This window comes from Myotis brandtii, unplaced genomic scaffold (genome assembly GCF_000412655.1).
Source record: "Myotis brandtii unplaced genomic scaffold, ASM41265v1 scaffold259, whole genome shotgun sequence".
In the NCBI taxonomy this organism is placed as follows: domain Eukaryota; kingdom Metazoa; phylum Chordata; class Mammalia; order Chiroptera; family Vespertilionidae; genus Myotis; species Myotis brandtii.
The window spans coordinates 1,466,174-1,484,708 of NW_005359840.1; the positions used below are offsets into that span (position 1 = coordinate 1,466,174).

Consider the following 18,535-nt stretch of genomic DNA (forward strand, 5'->3'; position numbering starts at 1 on the left):
CGTGGCCCTAGGGGTGCCCCACAGCAGTGCCATTTTTACAGCCCTGCCTATCACAATTGAGCGTTTTGCACTGAATAAAGTGTCTTCCTTCACTGCACCTTAAATTGGGGATTTCTGTTGGCATTGAATTGGCACCAACAACCATCTGTTGACAACACTCACCGTTTTCGGTGACAAAGAAAGGAGATAAAAATGAACAAAAGAACAGAACATGTCCCTCCATACTACATGCTCCAAGGGTCCTCAAACTACAGCCCGCGGGCCACATGCAAATACAAATATTGTATTTGTTCCTGTTTTGTTTTTTTACTTCAAAATAAGATATGTGCAGTGTGCATAGGAATTTGTTCATAATTTTTTTTTAAACTATAGTCTGGCCCTCCAACGGTCTGAGGGACAGTGAACTGGCCCCCTGTTTAAAAAGTTTGAGGACCCCTGTTAGACCCTGAGCATCAACTGAGAGGGATTTGAGGTGGGTAAAGTATGACTTATATGAAAATCGAAAGTTTTGATCTTATATTACACTACATTTTTAAACTCAAAATTTAGACAGTTATTATCAGAAAAAAAAAAACACACCTGTGACTTTCCCAATTTGCCAGCAGCAAGCTAGAGAGAGAGACTGGACTAAGTGTGTTTAAAGTACTGGTGCAAGAGGGATGATCCTGTTTTATAATTTTACCCCATCAAGGTTAGCCTGTTTAATAAAGTAGTTTAAAATGCACATTCCTTTTTCCAGCAATTAAATTCTTGAATATCTTTCCTCTAAATTCCCTTCATTTACTCCTCCATAAACAATATACATGGTTTAGATATATCATTATAAAATTTCAGAGGAGAGAGAGAGTGGAGTGGAGGGAGAGAAGATGGGAGGGAATGGGGGAAAGGAAGGGAGAAATTCTCCTCCAAATGGACCTACTATTTGATTTCCCATAAGCAACATTGAATATTAGAAGGAGATAGAGAAATTCCTTAAAATGTCTCTCCCAATGGTGGCTGAAATCTATTGGGGAATGCCTACAGCTTCTGGAGGATATCTATCAGGCTGTTGGAAATCTCCCTGGGGATGCTTGAAACTGTCCAGTTGCCTCAAGTCTCCTTGCCGATTCCTGAAGTTTTCAGAAAAATCCACTGCATATACTGAAGGATCATGTGAGTCAAATTAATGGGAAGGGTCATTTCTATCATATGACTGTGAATGGTCTCTTACTTGACAGCAAGAAAAAATTTACACCAAACTCCTCAGATATAAGTCCTTTTAAATTTTATTTTTATTGATTTCTATTTTTTTAAGAGAGAAAGGAAGGGAAAGAGAGAGAAACATTGATTTGTTGTTCCACTTTTTATGCATTCATTAGTTTTCAGTAGTTGATTCTTGGATGTTCCCGGACCAGGGAAGGAACCCAAAACCTTGGCATATAGGGATGATGCTCTAACCAATGGAGCTACCCATCCAGGAGCTCATTATAAGTCTTAACAATACTTCTGTCCTCAAGAATCTTCGACCACTTAAATGTTCAGTGTGCATGACCTGTTCCTCTGAGTTGAATTTCACTAATGCTTCTCCCAGACCAACTCCTTTGTCACCACAAAGCAAGTAAAATGTCATCCTCAGCAAGAGGAGAATCTGCAAGGAACTTTTGTATTTTAACTTTTGTAACATCAAATGGGAAATATATGTACAGTTTCAGGCCAGAGGAAGTTTCTTGAAAGTATTTTTGCAAAACGTGTGCAAGCCCCTGTTTCTCTATTGAAGCTGGTCTTCCCTTTTCATAACATTCAATGACCTTCAGCATTTGTTTTATAGAAAATGGATCAACAAGACCTGGATGATATTGTAAAACAGTCTTATGTAAACCCAGACCAGTGTTATAGTCTTTCAGAGTCTTGAACATCACAAAGGCATATCTTGTTCTTCTTTCATTTTTATATAAAAAAACTAATCGGGCCCGGCCAGTATGGCTCAGAGATTGAGCATCGACCTATGAACCAGGAGGTCAAGGTTAGATTCCCAGTAAGGGCAGATGCCCAGGTTGCAGGCTTGGTCCCCAGTAGGGGGCATGCAGGAGGCAGCCATCCAATGATTCTCTGATCATTGATGTCTCTCTCTCTCTCTCTCTCTCTCTCTCTCTCTCTCTCTGAAATCAATAAAAAATAAGTAAATAAACTAATCTGTTCATTAGTCAGATCAGTATCTCCAAATGAATTTAATACTTAGGGTCAGATCTTTTTAAGTGAACATAAAATCCAAGAGGGGAATAAGAACCTGTTCTTCTGGGAGATTTTTAATGAGGTCTTTTTCAAAAATGTCTGTCATTTATTCCTCTTGGTGATGAATGTTCTTCAGTTCTCATAGTAATGTCACCCTCCTTAATTGTACTACCACCGAATTCTACCCACTGTTGTTCTGAGCCTTGCATTACTTCTATAAATCTGGAACCCATGAAACTTTGATGACATTTAAAACCTCCTGAAACAACAGTACATGAAGCAAATTTTACTATGACATTACTAGTATTTCGACCTTCTAATGTTTTAAGAAAATTACCTCATCCAAACATAAACCAAAGAAAAAGACATGTACATCATCTTCACTTACTAAGAAAGACAAACTTGTAGAAAAAGTATTCTCTGTCTTCAATGGCCGTGTCTTCTTTGGCCTTAAATCACCATGTCCTGCACCATTAGTATGAAACCCAACATCTTGTTTAATCAGAGTCATATCCAGAATTACTTGCTTCTTCTTTAATCCCCTTAACAAAAAGTAGATAAGCAGCCAGCCCCTGATGCCCCAGATCCTGGTCACTCTCTTCCTATGTGATCAGTTCTTTCATTTCTATAATCTTCTGCATCTCTGCCTTACTGCTGAGAAAGAGCTCTACAGATGAATTCTTGATAAACCCTCCCACACGGCTTATAGCACATCTCACTTCCCCAATTTTCCCTCCAATTGTATGCACGTCTCCATCAGAAATAGTCAATCCTGTGACAAATATCCATAGGCCCCGCAATTAAAGGAAGCCCCAGTAAATGGATGACTACAACCATGCTGAGCTCAAATCACAGCAGTAATAACTTTTTTTTTTAATTCTGTAAAAGCAACTTAACACTGCTGCCAAGTCGGACACACAAGGCCGGGGGTTGGGGGTCACTCCTCGCAGCAGCCCCTGAAGAAGAGCTACAGAGAGCCCTGGGTGAGCCCAGAGGAAGATGACGTGCACTCCTCCCTCTGCTCCAGACAAATGAATGTCTCTTACAAACTTCTTCAGAAGAGACTTGATGATATTTCTTTTCTACACCAGGGAGTAAACCAAGAGGAAAGAATATAAGAATCTAGAAACCATGAGATCTAATCCAGGAAAGCACTACAGGCTTAGATTCAACTGATTCAGTATGGAGGATGAAGACACAGAGTCCCAGAAGGGGTCTTTATGGAAAAAAAATCACACAGAAAATGATATGCTTGAGACATTAGAGCAATGTATCAATAAGGCAAAAATCCCAAAATACATGAAAAATGTGAAATACTCAGTAGACATTCCTGCTCAAAATTGTACAAGAGAAAAATTTTAAAAAGACAAACTGTATGTCCATGAAAAGAGTTTTCTATGCTTATATGAAGGGTTAATTTCAGTTTTTTGGAGTTATTCTGTATACAAAGCACAGAAAACATACAGTTACAAAGTATAATATAAACTAGTGGCCCGGTGCACAAAATCCGTGCATGGGGGGGGGGAGTGTCCCTCAGCCAGGCTTGCACCCTCTCTAATCTTGGACCCCTTCGGGGATGTCCAACTGCCGGTTTAGGCACGATCCCTCTCACAATCCAGGACCGCTGGCTCCTAATCGCTTGTCTGCCTGCCTGCCTGATTACCTCTAAGCACTTCTGCCTGCCAGCCTAATCATCCCCTAACTGCTCCCCTACCAGCCTGATTGATGCCTAACTGCTCTCCTGACAGTCTGATTGCCCACAGCTGCCCTGCCCTGCCGCGACCCGCCTCCTCCGCCAGGACTGGCCTCCTCTGCACCACACAGAGCCGCGGGACCCCCAGGCCTCACTGTGTGGAGCAGACGACAGGCCCCGCCTCCACTGTGCATGTGGCCATCTTGTGACAATAGCGCGCGCGAGGGCCTCCTAGGCTTTTATTAGTATTGATGTAAGCAGAGTTCTGAAAGGCCTCTCAATTTGTTCCAATTTTTGAGGCATAAACATAAAATGGAGTTGTTGTTTTCCAATGACTACTCCTGAGTAGTCTCCAATTGTACCACATTGAATCTCACTGTCCTTTTGGGTACCAGGTACATTAATCAAATCTTTGGTAGATTCTCTAATATTACATTCACTTTAAGCTGCTTAAATAGTCTCTCTTTTTATGTTAACATTTCAGTTCTGCTCTGTCAGGGCCAGCCTGACAAGGTTGAGCCGGGCTGAGGCAGGGAGGTGGGAATTGAGAAAAGAAAGAAAGACAGGAAAGCAGGATCGGGAGGACTCCAGTTCTCTCGATGAACTGAAGCAACTTTATTAGCCACACAATGTTTTTTATACATAACACACTGAATAGGAGTTCTGTCAAGAGGAATGTATTCTTTGTTCCTCTTAATCTCTAAGGGAGAGACACAGCAGAAGGACAAGTTCTCAGTACAGCATATCTCAGTAAATAGTTACAGACTTCTTGGTAAGCTATGAAAGGCTGTTCTCATTCTACAAATGTTGCTCTCATTCTACTGATAACCGCCATCCAAACAAGTCTGGGAAAACTGTGTGGGTAAGGGTCCCAGCCTTGCTAGCCCTTTCAGGTGCAAGGACCTTGCCAGCTTACATCTGGCCCCCAACACTGCTCACTTTAAAGCTTTAGTCTCAAACTTGCCTCAAATAATTTTTTTCTACTACCCAATCTAAGACAAGCTAGTCTGGTCAAAATTTCAAAGTTACTTGTAATGTGCTTTATACAGGTACTCTTTTTTAGAATCTCCCTGCCCTCCTGCCTTCAAATTCTAGACTGCCAAATGCCTCTTAATTTACTATCAATAGTAAGGTTAGCCGGGCAGCACCTTGGGCTGAACAAAGAAAATACTTTTTTCTTTCTAAATGGTTTCACAAAACTGTAGGAGGTAAAGGTGAAGCAAAACACTTGCCTGGACAATGATTATCACTAACTGTGCAGACACCACCATATCAGCAGAGGCCCTAATATCAGACAGATTCAGCTCAAACTAGAGAAAAGCGAAAAATATGTTTCTATCATTGGCATGCAATAGGAACCTCTTGGTTCTCTTTTGCAAACTCTGGGAGATCTCAAGAGACTGGGACAAAGTGGGGGTAGGCCTACCCTTTTCATAAACTATGCTATGCTTTCTTTAAGTTCTGATGAAATGCCATATTCAAGAACTCCCACTGAGAGATCTTTCAGATAAATAAGCTATCACCAGGTTTTATATTTAAGCAAATCTATAAATTTCAGAGGACATATGTCAAGCAGCTTTCTTTTCTGCAAAGCGAGCAAAGGGAACTGCAAAGGACAAAAGTACCATAATCCTAGGCTCACAGAATATTCTTCCAAAAACTGACATTTTATTTTATTCTGTTAGTGACATTATATTTTATTCCCAAGTTAAGCCTGGGAGTTCTGAATTTCAACAAACTTCTAAATGGGTTTCAAGATACTAAAGGACATTTCCCACAGGCATTTCCAATCTTTGTGAATAGATCACTAGCATTGCCACCCTCATTGACTTCAAAAATTGGAAGGCACTCTTTTTCCTCCCTCATTAGGGCTAGAGGTGGGCAGGATGGTAACTGGAGAATGTGGGATACTTATGGAAATCTGTGAGCCCTGTAGGAATGTACTGGTCCTAAGCTGTATTTGCAGATGATTCCTCTCTAACAGGAGTTTGAACTGGCAATGAGAGATATTTAATGCAGTTTTGGTTCAGTTTCATCCATAGTCACAATTTTAGCACAGGGAAAAATATAACTCAATATATTTTTGCCATTACTAGTGATTTACAAAAGTAAAATACAGAAGACAGAAACTAGTAAGTAGGAAGGAAAAGGGAAAGAGTAAGGTTGATAACAAATTTAATATTATAAAATATAGATTCTAGAAACAGATATGTAAGTGTACTATATAAAGCTATAAAGGCTACAATAAATGAAATAATATTAACGATTTGATTTTCTTGGGTAGGGAAGTTTTGAAGAAATGTAGAGATATGTTATCAAAAAGCTCACCGATCATAACAGGAATCAAATGGGTAATGTTTAAAATGATGAAGTAGGTAATATTGATATTAACATATTTTTTAGAGTTATGTAATAAGGCACCAGTAAAGCTAAAACCAAAAACAATTAAAGGAGCCCCCCCCCCCAGAAGCATGACTATTGGTGAGGGAGAATGAGACAGTATTATTGCTTTTTATTTTGCTCTCTTTTGTATTAATTATTTCTATAAGCTGTATGTGTTGTATTTTTAAATTTAAATTACAAGACAGTGTTTATCTTGGCAATGAGGTCGTGAATCAGATACTATCATACAGTGATGTGGAACTATATACTACCATTACTTTTTAGGAGAAAATTTTTTGTTCTTATAAACTTTTCTTTTATTATTGATTGAGAGAGAGAGAGAAGGAGAAGAAGAAGAAGAAGAAGAAGAAGAAGAAGAAGAAGAAGAAGAAGAAGAAGAAGAAGAAGAAGAAGAAGAAGAAGTCAGAGAGAGAGAGAGAAACATCAATTTGCTGTTCCACATATTTATGCATTCATTGGTTATTCCTTGTATATGCCCTGACTGGGGATCAAACCCATAACCCTTGGCATGTCAGGATGATGCTGTAACCAACTGAGGTGCCAGGCAAGGGCTAACATATACAGGTATTTTTTAATGTGACTTCTGATCTCCTCCCATCACGAGATAGAATATATTTTCCCACATTATTTTATTTTATTACTAAAGACCCGGTTCATGAAATTCAGATAGGGGTAGGGTCCCTAGGCATGGCCAGCAATCAGGGTCAATTGGGGCCTTCCGGCTGCCAGCCGGGGCCTCCCTTCCTGGTAAAAACTCTTGGACAAAGCAATTGGTATCTCTTTGTCTTTGTTTGATAATCATTGTGTTTGAGGACCTTCAGATTAGACTGGTTCTCTATGAGAATGTCTTCCAAATTAGACCTTAATAGAAGACAAAATTATTTTGAAGTATTCCCTTACATATGACCTAGTGAATATACAAATGGGAAGAAGATGGGACTACAATAAATTGGCTAGATTAATATTCTATTTCAGTCTTACTTGATTTGATGGAAATAACTGAGAATAAGCATTCAGGTGGTAGTCTACAAAAATAAACTCTAAAATAATTTTGTAGAACATGTTACATTTATATTCATGTGATTATATGGAAGAAAACTATAATAATTTGCAAGGCCAGAGAGTAAATAATTATCAGAGTAGTGATTGGAGTGATTAATAAAAATGCTTTATTTCTAAAGTTGTCCATATTTTAATGTTGTTGATGTTGTTTTTTAATCCTTATCTGAAGGTTTTTTTCATTGATTTTTAGAGAGAGTGGAAGAGAGAGGGAAAGACAGAAAGAAATATCGATGTGAGAGAAACACATCAAGTGGTTGCCTCCTGCATGAGCCCTGACCAGAGCTTGGGCTGGGGAGGAGCCTGCAAATGAGGTACGTGCCCTTGACTGTAATTGAACACAGGACCCTTTGGTCTGCAGGCCAACTCTCTATCTCCTGAGCCAAACAAGCTAGGGCCATATTTTAATGTTTTTAAATATACACCACGATATTCAGAAGTTGAACAAATGCTATTTAAAAAAAACATTCTAATATTTACAAAAATTAATAGTAACACAGAAGTACACATTTTTAAAATTTAGAACAGTTTCCATTAACATTTCTAAAGTATCACTTTAATAATTCTATTTAGTTGGAAATAAATACAAACATTAATATTTGATATAGTGGCATAATTTTAGAGGCATGACTTTCAAATAAAGAGTCATGAAAAATTTCTAGAAGATAAATTCAGTGGTCACAACCAGAGAGGGTTTTTTTAAATAAAATGGAATGGAATAGGATAAAAATATTAAAGTTCACTTTCAAGTTTCATAAAACTTTTACTCCAGTTAGATACATAAAGAAACACACAAATGTATTTTATAGTTCATAGTCTGAACGCTATTCCTTGCTGTGGGTTCCAATAAAAAAAAGTTGAAATTTCCTTATTTAGAAGACAATGGACCTTTACATTTTATGGAAGATCTGTGTGTGTGTGTGTGTGTGTGTGTGTGTGTGTGTGTGTGTGTGCCCATTATTTGATAGTAGTATTATATATATATATCTTTTAAGAAAATGTCTGGTAAATGGTGCAAATAGTCAAATCTATATAAAAATCTATAATTTTTTCCTAGAGAATTACATTTGATATTTGTTTTTAAATGCATGGCAGATGCCTTATTGCTGGTTGCTCAGTGCCTGCTAATGCACCATGTGGAGATTATTATAGTACACGCTGAGCAAGTAGTCAGCTGGAGAACACTGGCAGAGAAATGGGTACCTCATGAATAAACATTTGCTTAAAGATCACATTATGTGTGACCACTTTTTGCAGCTGCTATGGTTAGGTCTTTCTTATAAATTAAAACAAAACCAAAGTGAAAAGTGCAAGATCATTTGTGTTTATAGATGATAAAATTTATGTAGCTATGGAACATATCTGTGTGATAGTGTTATCCGAATACCCTAAGATTAGAATGATATCACATTCCTCTGAGGTTTTTGGCTGCCTATCATCTTTTCTAGGTCAAATCCTCAGGCGAGTAATGCAAAGAATTACGAAGTACAGGAGTAAATGAAAAGATAGAAGTCAATGATAAAGTTATGACTGTCCTAAAATACTTCTACTCCTGAAGAAGCATTTGAAGGTTAAATTTCACTCATAAGAAAACAGATTTGTATTATATTGATTTTGAGTGACTTTCAGCAAGGTAAAATCTATAGGTGCTTGCAGGTAGGAGGAAGTAAAATTTAGGACAGCACAAGAAATAAGCACATTTATATTCATGAACAAATTTATTCTTTTTCTTTACATAATGATGAGAATTTTGAATATCTTTTCAATAACAAATGCATTAGCATTGTGGGCATGAGGAAGTATTACAAAAATGGCTTATAATTTTACATGCAGTTTCTCAATGTAATTTCTAGATCTTTTGAATTTTAGCTTTTATGGGAGATTATTATTTTTTATTTTTTATTGCATTTATTGGGGTGACATTAGTTAATAAAATTATGTAGGTTTCAGGTGTTCTCCTTTATCTCAGTGCTCACATTCTTAATCTTTTTCTTCTTTGCTTTTTGTTTTATTTTATTGCAATTGGAGAAAATATTATCATTTTAGTTCATTTTTTCTTCTGCATCATACATGTATTCACATGGCATCTTCTTATACTCCAGTAATAACAAATATAAATTTTCTGGAAATATTTCCTATCCAATTATTTCACTTAACAGATTAGATGCTGAAAAGAAAAGTAAAAAATGAATAAATAAATAAAGTAAGCATTTTTTTTCTTAAATATAGCACTGTTTACAAAAATATATAAAATACCTACAAATAAACTTAACATAGAATGTGAAGGACTTATGCACTTAAAACTGCAACGATTCTTAAAAGAGATTGAAAAAGACACAAAAAAATCAAAAGATACTAATATTCATATTTGGAAGAATCGGCATAATTAAAATGGCCATATTACCTAAAGCAATATACAGATTTAATGGATTTACAACTCAACTGTAATTAAATAATTGACATGTCCAGAAACACACACTAAGGGTTGGTTCCCTCACACTCCGGGTCTTCACTGTTGTATTAGACATCTGGGAAGAGAAACTGAGACATTTAAGAGAGTTAAAGAGTGACAGCCCCTTGGAACTCAACCCACAAAGCAACACAATAGCCACTACACAATATCCCTGTAAATTTGTTGACTCTGAGGGTCTAAAGTTCAATTCAGAGGTTCCTTATGAGATTCCAGCAAAGCAGATTTAAGAGAGCTTATGTGATCAATTGCTACTCTTTTTGTGTTCATGTAAATAATCAGGCCAAATTGAAGCTGGATTTAATGCCACAAATAAATTGGTTCTAATTTGGCTTTTGGATAAAAATGAGGATGATTTTAGGGGGAAACTGTGCTTCAATATAATTTATAATAAATAGTTGCAGATATTAGACTCTCAGTTAATTAATTTCAAAATTTTATTTGTCACTCATAAACTGAACTGAATCTTCGATTTATTCCTTTCTCTATTAGGCATACTATAGTTCCTAGTCCCAATTTTTACAACTTTATTTTTGTCATGTCACATTTTATCTTCTGTCACTGTGTTTCTCTGACTCCAATTTAAATAACTCTTTGGGATGTTACATATGCAATTCCTTGGATAAGAGCCAAGACTTTCATTGGTTCCACCACCCATTCATGGTCTTTAAAGCTTTCATTGAGAATTTCAGCAAGTCTTCCAGCTAGGTAAATAAAACCTTCCCTCCCTTTCTCTATTCTCTTTGAAATTTGTCAAGAGCAAATGAAAAATCTTGTCTTCTCTACAAAAATTTGTGTAATTTGGATTATGTCATGGTCTTTATGAGTATGGTCTTTTATATGATGTGTGTTTGTCTGTGCATTGTATGTGGTGTAATATTCCTTATTGGCATAAAGAAAGTAAATGCATATATATATAAAGCAGGATCACATGGTCTTGGAAAATATTTAAAACCAGTTGAAGTTTGGCCCAGGCCAGTGTTTCTCAGTGGTTAGATTGTCAGCCCATTCATCAAAGGGTCATGGATTCAATCCAGTCGAGGGCACGTACCTGGGTTGCAGGTTTGCTCCATCCCCAACCCAAGTCAGGGCACCAGGGTGCATGTGGGAGGCAACCAATCTTTGTTTCTCTCTCACATTGAAATTTCTTTCTCTGTTTCTCTCTCTCCCCTCCTCCCTCCCTCCTTTCCATTCTCTCTAAAACTAAATGAAAAGAAAAATTCTTAGGTGAGCATTAACAACAACAAAAAACTGGTTTAAGTTTGATTGATGCCTTTAGAGTTATTACCATAAAATGTTTGTTTTACCCAGGTTTAAAAAAGATTATGTTATGATCTTTCATTGAGTATGTTTTATAACCTTCCCAAGATTTAAATTTTAAGAGACTTTCTTAAACTTAGAGATGACTTGGAGTTATTTCAATAGACCACTGGAATACCTCAAGGATTTGTTCTCTCTCCTTATAAAAAGAACTAGAAGCCCAGTGCATGAAAATTTGTGCACTGGAGGCAAGTGGGGCGGAGGGTCCCTAAGCCCGGCCTGTGCCCTTTTGCAGTCAGAGAGCCCTCAGGGGATGTCCAACTGATGGGTTAGGCCTGCTGCAAGGAGTGGGCCTGAGCCGCAGTTGGATATCCTTAGCGCTGCCATGGAGGCGGGAGAGGCTCCCACCACCACTGCTGCACTCACAGCCATCAGCCTGGCTTGTGGCTGAGCGGAGCTCCCCCTGTGAGAATGCACTGACCACCAGGGGGCAGCTCCTGCATTGAGTGTCTACCCTCTGGTGGTCAGTGCACATCATAGCAGCAACCAGTTCCTGGTTGTTCTGTCGTTAGGATCAATTTGTATATTAACCTTTTATTATATAGGACTAGAGGCCTGGTGCACAAAAATTTGTGCACTTGGGTGGGACTCTCTCACAGTCTGGGGCCCCTTGGGGGCCCCTTCCCCTGGCTGCTGGCACCAGTTTTCCTCCGGCGCCCAACCCAGGCCTTCTCTCTTCACCAGAAGGGGCTGGCGCGGCGGGTAAGGGGCTTAGCTCTTCGCTCGCTGCCCTGGCCCTGGAGGCGAGGCCGAGGCCAGCATGGCAGGCGAGGGACTTAGCTTTTTTTTTTTTGCCGAGGAGAGCATGGGATCCATTTATTGGGGGGTCAGTCAAAGGGGGGGCTGGTTAGGGTGGGGTAGGGCAGCAACTTGTCTGGCCCCCGAGAAACCCAACTTGAGTCCAGGGTCTCGTCCGCTTTGAAGCCAAAGTCTTCCTCCACCTTTATCTGCACAGGGGCCAGCTCCAGAGTCAGCGGGACTCCCGCCCGGCGCCCTTCCTGTGGCACTCGCTGCCTCTTCCGCCTGCTGGGCCCCTCGCCAGGGGCTGGGCTGCTGACTTCTGCGGGTGCTGGCGTCCTCCTGGGCTGGGACAGCCCCTCTTTCTCCGGAGGCTCATTCTCAGCGTTGCCTGGGGTGGGGGCGTCTGTGCCCTGGCTGCCTTGTCCTCCAGTAAGATGGTGAACTGGCTGGCCCGGTAGTCATCGCCGTAGGAGTCCAGCACCCTCATGAGGAACCTCCACTCGTGCTGGAGTCTCCGTGCTATCCTCTGTATCTGATGGAGCCTGTTCAGGACTCGCTCATTCACCTGCTCGATCTCCCTGCAGCACCGACCCAGCGCCTGGTACTTCCTGCGATTGAGTTCCCATTGGCACCGCCTCCATCGGCCTTGGGCTGTCTCCTCCTCTTCATCTCGCTCATGGAGGCTGGAGCTGCCCAGGCCCCCAGACACGAACTCCACTTCAGTCTCAAGCTCGCTCTCCAGGATGTGACCACCCAACAGCGGAGGCAACGCCAGCTCTGAGCCGGGAGGTGCTGAGAACTCCTCAAACCCCACGTCTGCCATGGTCCCCTCTCTCTGCTCCAGCTCCATTTCTCCCTGGCTCCTGGCGCAGAACTTCCAACCTTGCAAACCTCTAGGTTAAAGTGGCTTGCAAAATGACAAGCCCCATCCGATTCCCCGGCCAGGCACTCTGGGAGTTGTAGTTCTCTATTTCTGGCTCACCTCCCTCACCCCACCCCCACCCTGAGTCCTGGCTGAAAGGCCCTGCTCGCTGGTCTAACGCCTCCGCCAGGCGTCTGAGTCGCCTCCGTCTTTATCACGGTCCCGACACGGCACCTTCTGACCACAGAGACTCTCCGCTTGGGAGGCCCGGTCTTCTCTGTGGACTCTCCGTGGGCCCCGGGGGCGTGGCAGAGGCTGGCCCAGCAGGCTTCCCTCTTTACTCTTCGCTCGCCACGCCAGCCTTTGCTTGTTGCTCCTGTGCCTACATATGCAAATTAACCGCCATCTTTGCTGGCGGTTAACCGCCATCTTTCTTGGCAGTTAATTTGCGTATCACCCTGATTAGCCAATGGGAAGCGTAGCGAAGGTACGGTCAATTACCCTTTTTGTCTTTTATTAGATAGGATAAGTGTTAATCTAATTAAGTATATTTGATATGCTTGAAACATGGGAAATTTTCCAAATAAAAAATACCAATAACTACATTCTATTTGTGTAGAACAAATAGTGGATGCTCTAGAGCAGCGATGGCAAACCTTTTGAGCTCGGCGTGTCAGCATTTTGAAAAACCCTAACTTAACTCTGGTGCCATGTCACATATAGAAATTTTTTTATATTTGCAACCATAGTAAAACAAAGACTTATATTTTTGATATTTATTTTATATATTTAAATGCCATTTAACAAAGAAAAATCAACCAAAAAAATGAGTTCGTGTGTCACCTCTGACACACATGTCATTGGTTTGCCATCACTGCTCTAGAGAGTATATAAAAATTTCCAAGAGTCTATGAAGTCCTGATATGCAGTCTGCTATAATTCTAATTGTTATCTTGGAATGTTATATCTTACAGAAAAGCAAAGTTCTTTATCAATTGCAGAACTATAACAATGCCATTTTAAGTTTATCATTTATAGACAGTCATTGTTTTACTCTGATGCATTTGCAAATATCTTACATCTTTAGAAAGATCAATGAAAAGTACTCTGACTTATTCTAAATTACAAGTTTCTAAGCAGGTCACATCTTTTAACTAGATGAAGATTTATAGAACTTGAATAACTGGATTCATGGAAATTCTGGTGAATAATCAGGATAAACAAAAATTGATTATATAGGACTGAATGAACTGAAAGTAAATATTATTTTTATGACTGTTCAAAATATTGCTGATTTTTAAGTGTTTTTGTCTTCCAGATATAAGGAAAGGTGTTTTTTCTCCCTAGAGCAATTTGGTAAATTATACTCTCAAGCAATACTGAAGCATTTATATTTTTCTCCCTACCTAATCTCTCCATAATTTTGTAACTCTTAATGAGTACTATTATTTTCAAGCCAATATGTTTGTTTGCATGCATCCAATAAGAATCTGTTCTCTTTATAATAAGATTCAATTGTAAACTGGTTTTATTAACTAAGACTTTGCTGGAATGTCATGATTGAGAGAGACAAAGGGAAGTTACAAGTTACCCAGACATTTCAAGGATGTGTTATCATAAATACAAAAAGACAGACAGGCTCAGTTAAAGTAAAGGTTGACCTTGTCAGTGAAGATACTGGCCTAGGACGTTACTGCCCACCATAACTACTTTAGTTAAAGTTTAATTTCAGACGATTCTTTGTGGTTACTTTAGGTTTCTGAGTTTGCAAGACCGCCGTGCAGGCCTCCCCTGAGCTTGTCAGGTCAGCATGTGGCCCCTTTCGTCCACAATAGGTTGATGCACAACCACTGAGCCATGCAGCCAGGCTGGGCATGTGATTTTTGATAAAGGTACCAAAACCATTCAATGGGGGAAAGAAATAATGTCTTTTCAATAACTGGATTTGGGAAAATTATATATTCACATTCCAAATAATGAAGTTATATTACATTCCTAAATATCATCCAAAAATCACCTCAAAATAGATTGAAGACCTAAACATAAGTACTAAAATTATAAAACTTTTTGAATAAAACATATGGGAAATAATAAGTTGGACTTGATTAAAATTTAAAACAGCTCAATTAAAGACACTCAAAAGAATGAGAAGACAAGCCACATAAAGGGATGAAATATTTGCAAATAAAATATCTGTTATCCAAAATAAACAAAGAACTCTTACAACTCATCAATTTGAAAATAAACAATCTGATTTTAAAGTGTGCAAAAGACATGAAGAAATAATTCACCAAAGATAATACACAGATAGCAAATAAGCATATGAAAAGATATTCAATATTCCATCTCATTAGGAAATTGTAAATTTAAAAAATGAGATACCACTATACCTAGTAGAATGGTCACAGTCTAAAGCTCTGACACCAGATGCTGGCAAGGATATGAAACAAGATCTCTCATTCACTGCTTGGGCAAATACAAAATGGTGCAGCTAATTTTTAAAACAGTTTTGCATTTTCTTACAAAATTGAACATATTTTACCATACCATATGAATCAACAACCATGCTCCTTGGTATTTACCTAGAGGAGTTGAAAACTTATGACAATACAAAACCCACACAAGTATTTATGACAGCTTTGTTCATAGTTGCCAAAACTTGTAATCAACCAAGAAGTCTTTCAGTAGGCTAATAGATAAATAAACTGTAGTACATCTAAACAATGGAATATTATTCAACACTAAAAAGAAATGAGCTATTATAGCATGAAAATATGTGGAGGAACCTTAAATGCATATTACTAGATGAAAGAAGCCAATCTGCAAAGGCTACATGCTGTTGGATTCCAATTATATGATTTTTTCCCTTTTTTGTTGTTGTTGTTGTTAATCCTCACCCAAGGATATTTTTCCACTGAATTTTAGAGAGTGGAAGGGAGGGGGAGCGATAGAAGGAGAGAAACATTGATGTGAGAGAGACACATCAATTGGGTGCCTCCCACATGAACCCAACTGGGGCAGGGTGATGGGGATCAATCCTGCAACCTGGGTACATGCCCTTGACCCAGAATCGAACCCAGGACCCTTCAGTCCTTGGGCTGATGCTCTATCACTGAGCCAAACCAGCTAGGGCCTAATTACATGAGATTCTGAAAGAGGCAAAACTAGAAAGAAGATCAGTGGTTGCCAGGTGTTGCAGGTAGGGAAGGATGAACAGGCAGAGTACAAAGGAGTTTTAGGGCCATGGAACTGTTTTGTATGATATTACAATGGCAGATTTATACAATTATACCTTTGTCAAAAATCATAGAATGATACAGATGTGGTACACTTATACAATGGGATACTATTCAGCCATGAGAAATGATGAAATACCACCATTTGGGACAACATGGATAAATCTTGAGAATATCATGCTAAGAAAATTAAGTCAGAAAAAGTCAAGAACCATATTTTCACTCATATGTGGGATATAAAACTAAAAGCAACAATTGAACAAACATGAACAACAAAGAAACAAAATCTCATAAACACAGACAACAGTATGGTGGTTACCAGAGCAATGGGGGTAGGGGTTAGTAAAAGGTAAAGGGGATCAAATATAGATGATTTGACTTTTGGTGGTGGACACACAATGCAATATACAGATCATATATCATACAATTGTACACTTAAAACCTATATAATCGTATTAACCATTGTCATCCCAATAAATTTAATAAAAAATAAAAAAATCATCGAATGTATACCAAGGTTGAACACTAATATAAACTTTGAGTGATAGTTATGTGTCAAGGTCTGGGGATGGGGGATATCAATAATGAGAGACATTTTGAATGTTTGGCGATAGGCAATATTGGCAACTTTCAGAGTTTTGCACAAAATTTTGCTGTGAACCTCAAACTGCTATAAAAATAAAGCTTATTGCTTAATAAAAAGTCAGTATACCAGGAATACATTTGTAAGAAATAGTTGCAGCATAGAAAAGAAAAGAGGTAAGATACCTAGAAGATATAAAATACCTCAACTATACAAAAAGTCTCTTGTCATGAGAAGGAACAATACAATAGAAGAAAATGGATAAAGTCTATGAAGAATTATTAATTTTCCTGCACATTAGTTGTTAGGTCAGTATTTTCTCTCTTAAAATGCAAGATAGCTGAATTCCTGTGTACTACTAATGTTTTAGCCTGAAATTGTGAGTGAGCAGGTCTGCATAGACAGCTTATATTACTCCCAATTTCATTCTGAATTTAGGCTTAATAAGGAAAGATTTATTAAGTGGATTAATATCCATTTTTTCTCCTATTCCAGGAGGAAGGCTCAGGAAATAAATTGAGGCAGGTGACTAGATCTTATTTCTTGTACAAATTGTAGTATGATATTAATAGCTGAGCAGAGACTGTCAGTGGAATATCTAGGGAGAAGTAATTTTAACTGTTTAATAATTGGCTTACTTATTTCAAAATTAAGCAATTCTCTTGATTTATTCTGCTTTACTCTGTACAGATACAAGAGCTGTGGAAATGATGGGCTTTGGCACTTTTTATTCATTCATAAATTTTTTAAAGTAGTTTTTGGCACTAAGAATAAAATATATTTACACAAAGAGAGACACACATGTATATATACACATACATACCCAAACATATGAATACATACCTGCATACAGGCATATGTCATCGTAGGTCTGTGTATGTAAGAGAAATAATGAAACATTAAAAAAATCATATAATTATCTTAAAACTTGGAAATTTAAAAAATGGTTAATGTTTGCATTAAATAAATATTAAATGGTTATAGGTGTTTTCTATTGCTTTAATTTAAGTAATACTACATACAAAAGAATGTGGCCCATAAATTATATTCTAAATTTTGCTACAAATAGGTAATTTCTTCATAATGTCCCAACCCATATTTTATATTTTAGTTTCATCAATTTTCCAAGCACGATTTTATTACATCCCACATATTACACTGATATTTACTTTAGGATTTTTATCCTCCACAAGTTTCATTATCACTGCTGTATGATGTGTTCTTTAATACAATACACACTTGGGACAGCATACCTCTACTGTGATTGTTTATTCAGATAACTGTTCTTTTTCAAAGCACACCAGAATGCAATTTTGAATGGACTTGGGTAATATGCTAATTAGATCAGACCTCTTCTGGACATCATTCCGGACAAAGCCAGGGTTGGGGGAAGCCAGCTGGGGTCCCGGGTGCCTGTGGCCGTCTGGAGGAAGGGAAGCCTGGGTCCCAGGTCCAGAGGGAAGCCAGTGCGGTGCTGGCAGCTGGGTGAAGGAAGGCCTACTCTTGCATGAATTTTTGTGCATTGGGCCTCTAGTAAGAAATATAATTAGTTCCCTTTTAATCTATTACATATACTTCCTCTTCAAAATGAAGGGAGTGCGTAAGTCAACATATGACAACTTATTCCTCTTTTTTAAAAAAAAAATGTTTTTATTGACTTCAGAGAGAAAGAGGGAGAAAAAGAGAAACATCAGTAATGAGAGAATCATGGATTGGCTACCTCCTGTACACTCCCTACTGAGGATCAAGTCCACAATCCGGGCATGTGCTCTGACCAGGAATCAAATCCTGACCTCCTGGTTCATAGGTTGATGTTCAACCACTGAGCCACACCGGCCAGTTAACAACTTATTCTTATCTTTCAGCATTTGGTTTTATATTCCTCTTCACCCACAAATTGATAGAGAAAAATTCAAATAAATTGGAGGGAAAATGCATGAGAAAATAATTTCCCCTA

At 38.6% G+C, this 18,535-nt stretch overlaps 2 pseudogenes; both read right to left on the bottom strand.

The window, feature by feature from the left end:
- Positions 1-1,003: 1,003 nt before the first annotated feature.
- On the bottom strand, positions 1,004-3,048 carry LOC102252901 (annotated as a pseudogene).
- An 8,935-nt stretch (positions 3,049-11,983) lies between these two features.
- LOC102247837 lies at positions 11,984-12,747 on the bottom strand (annotated as a pseudogene).
- Between the last annotated feature and the right edge of the window lie 5,788 nt (positions 12,748-18,535).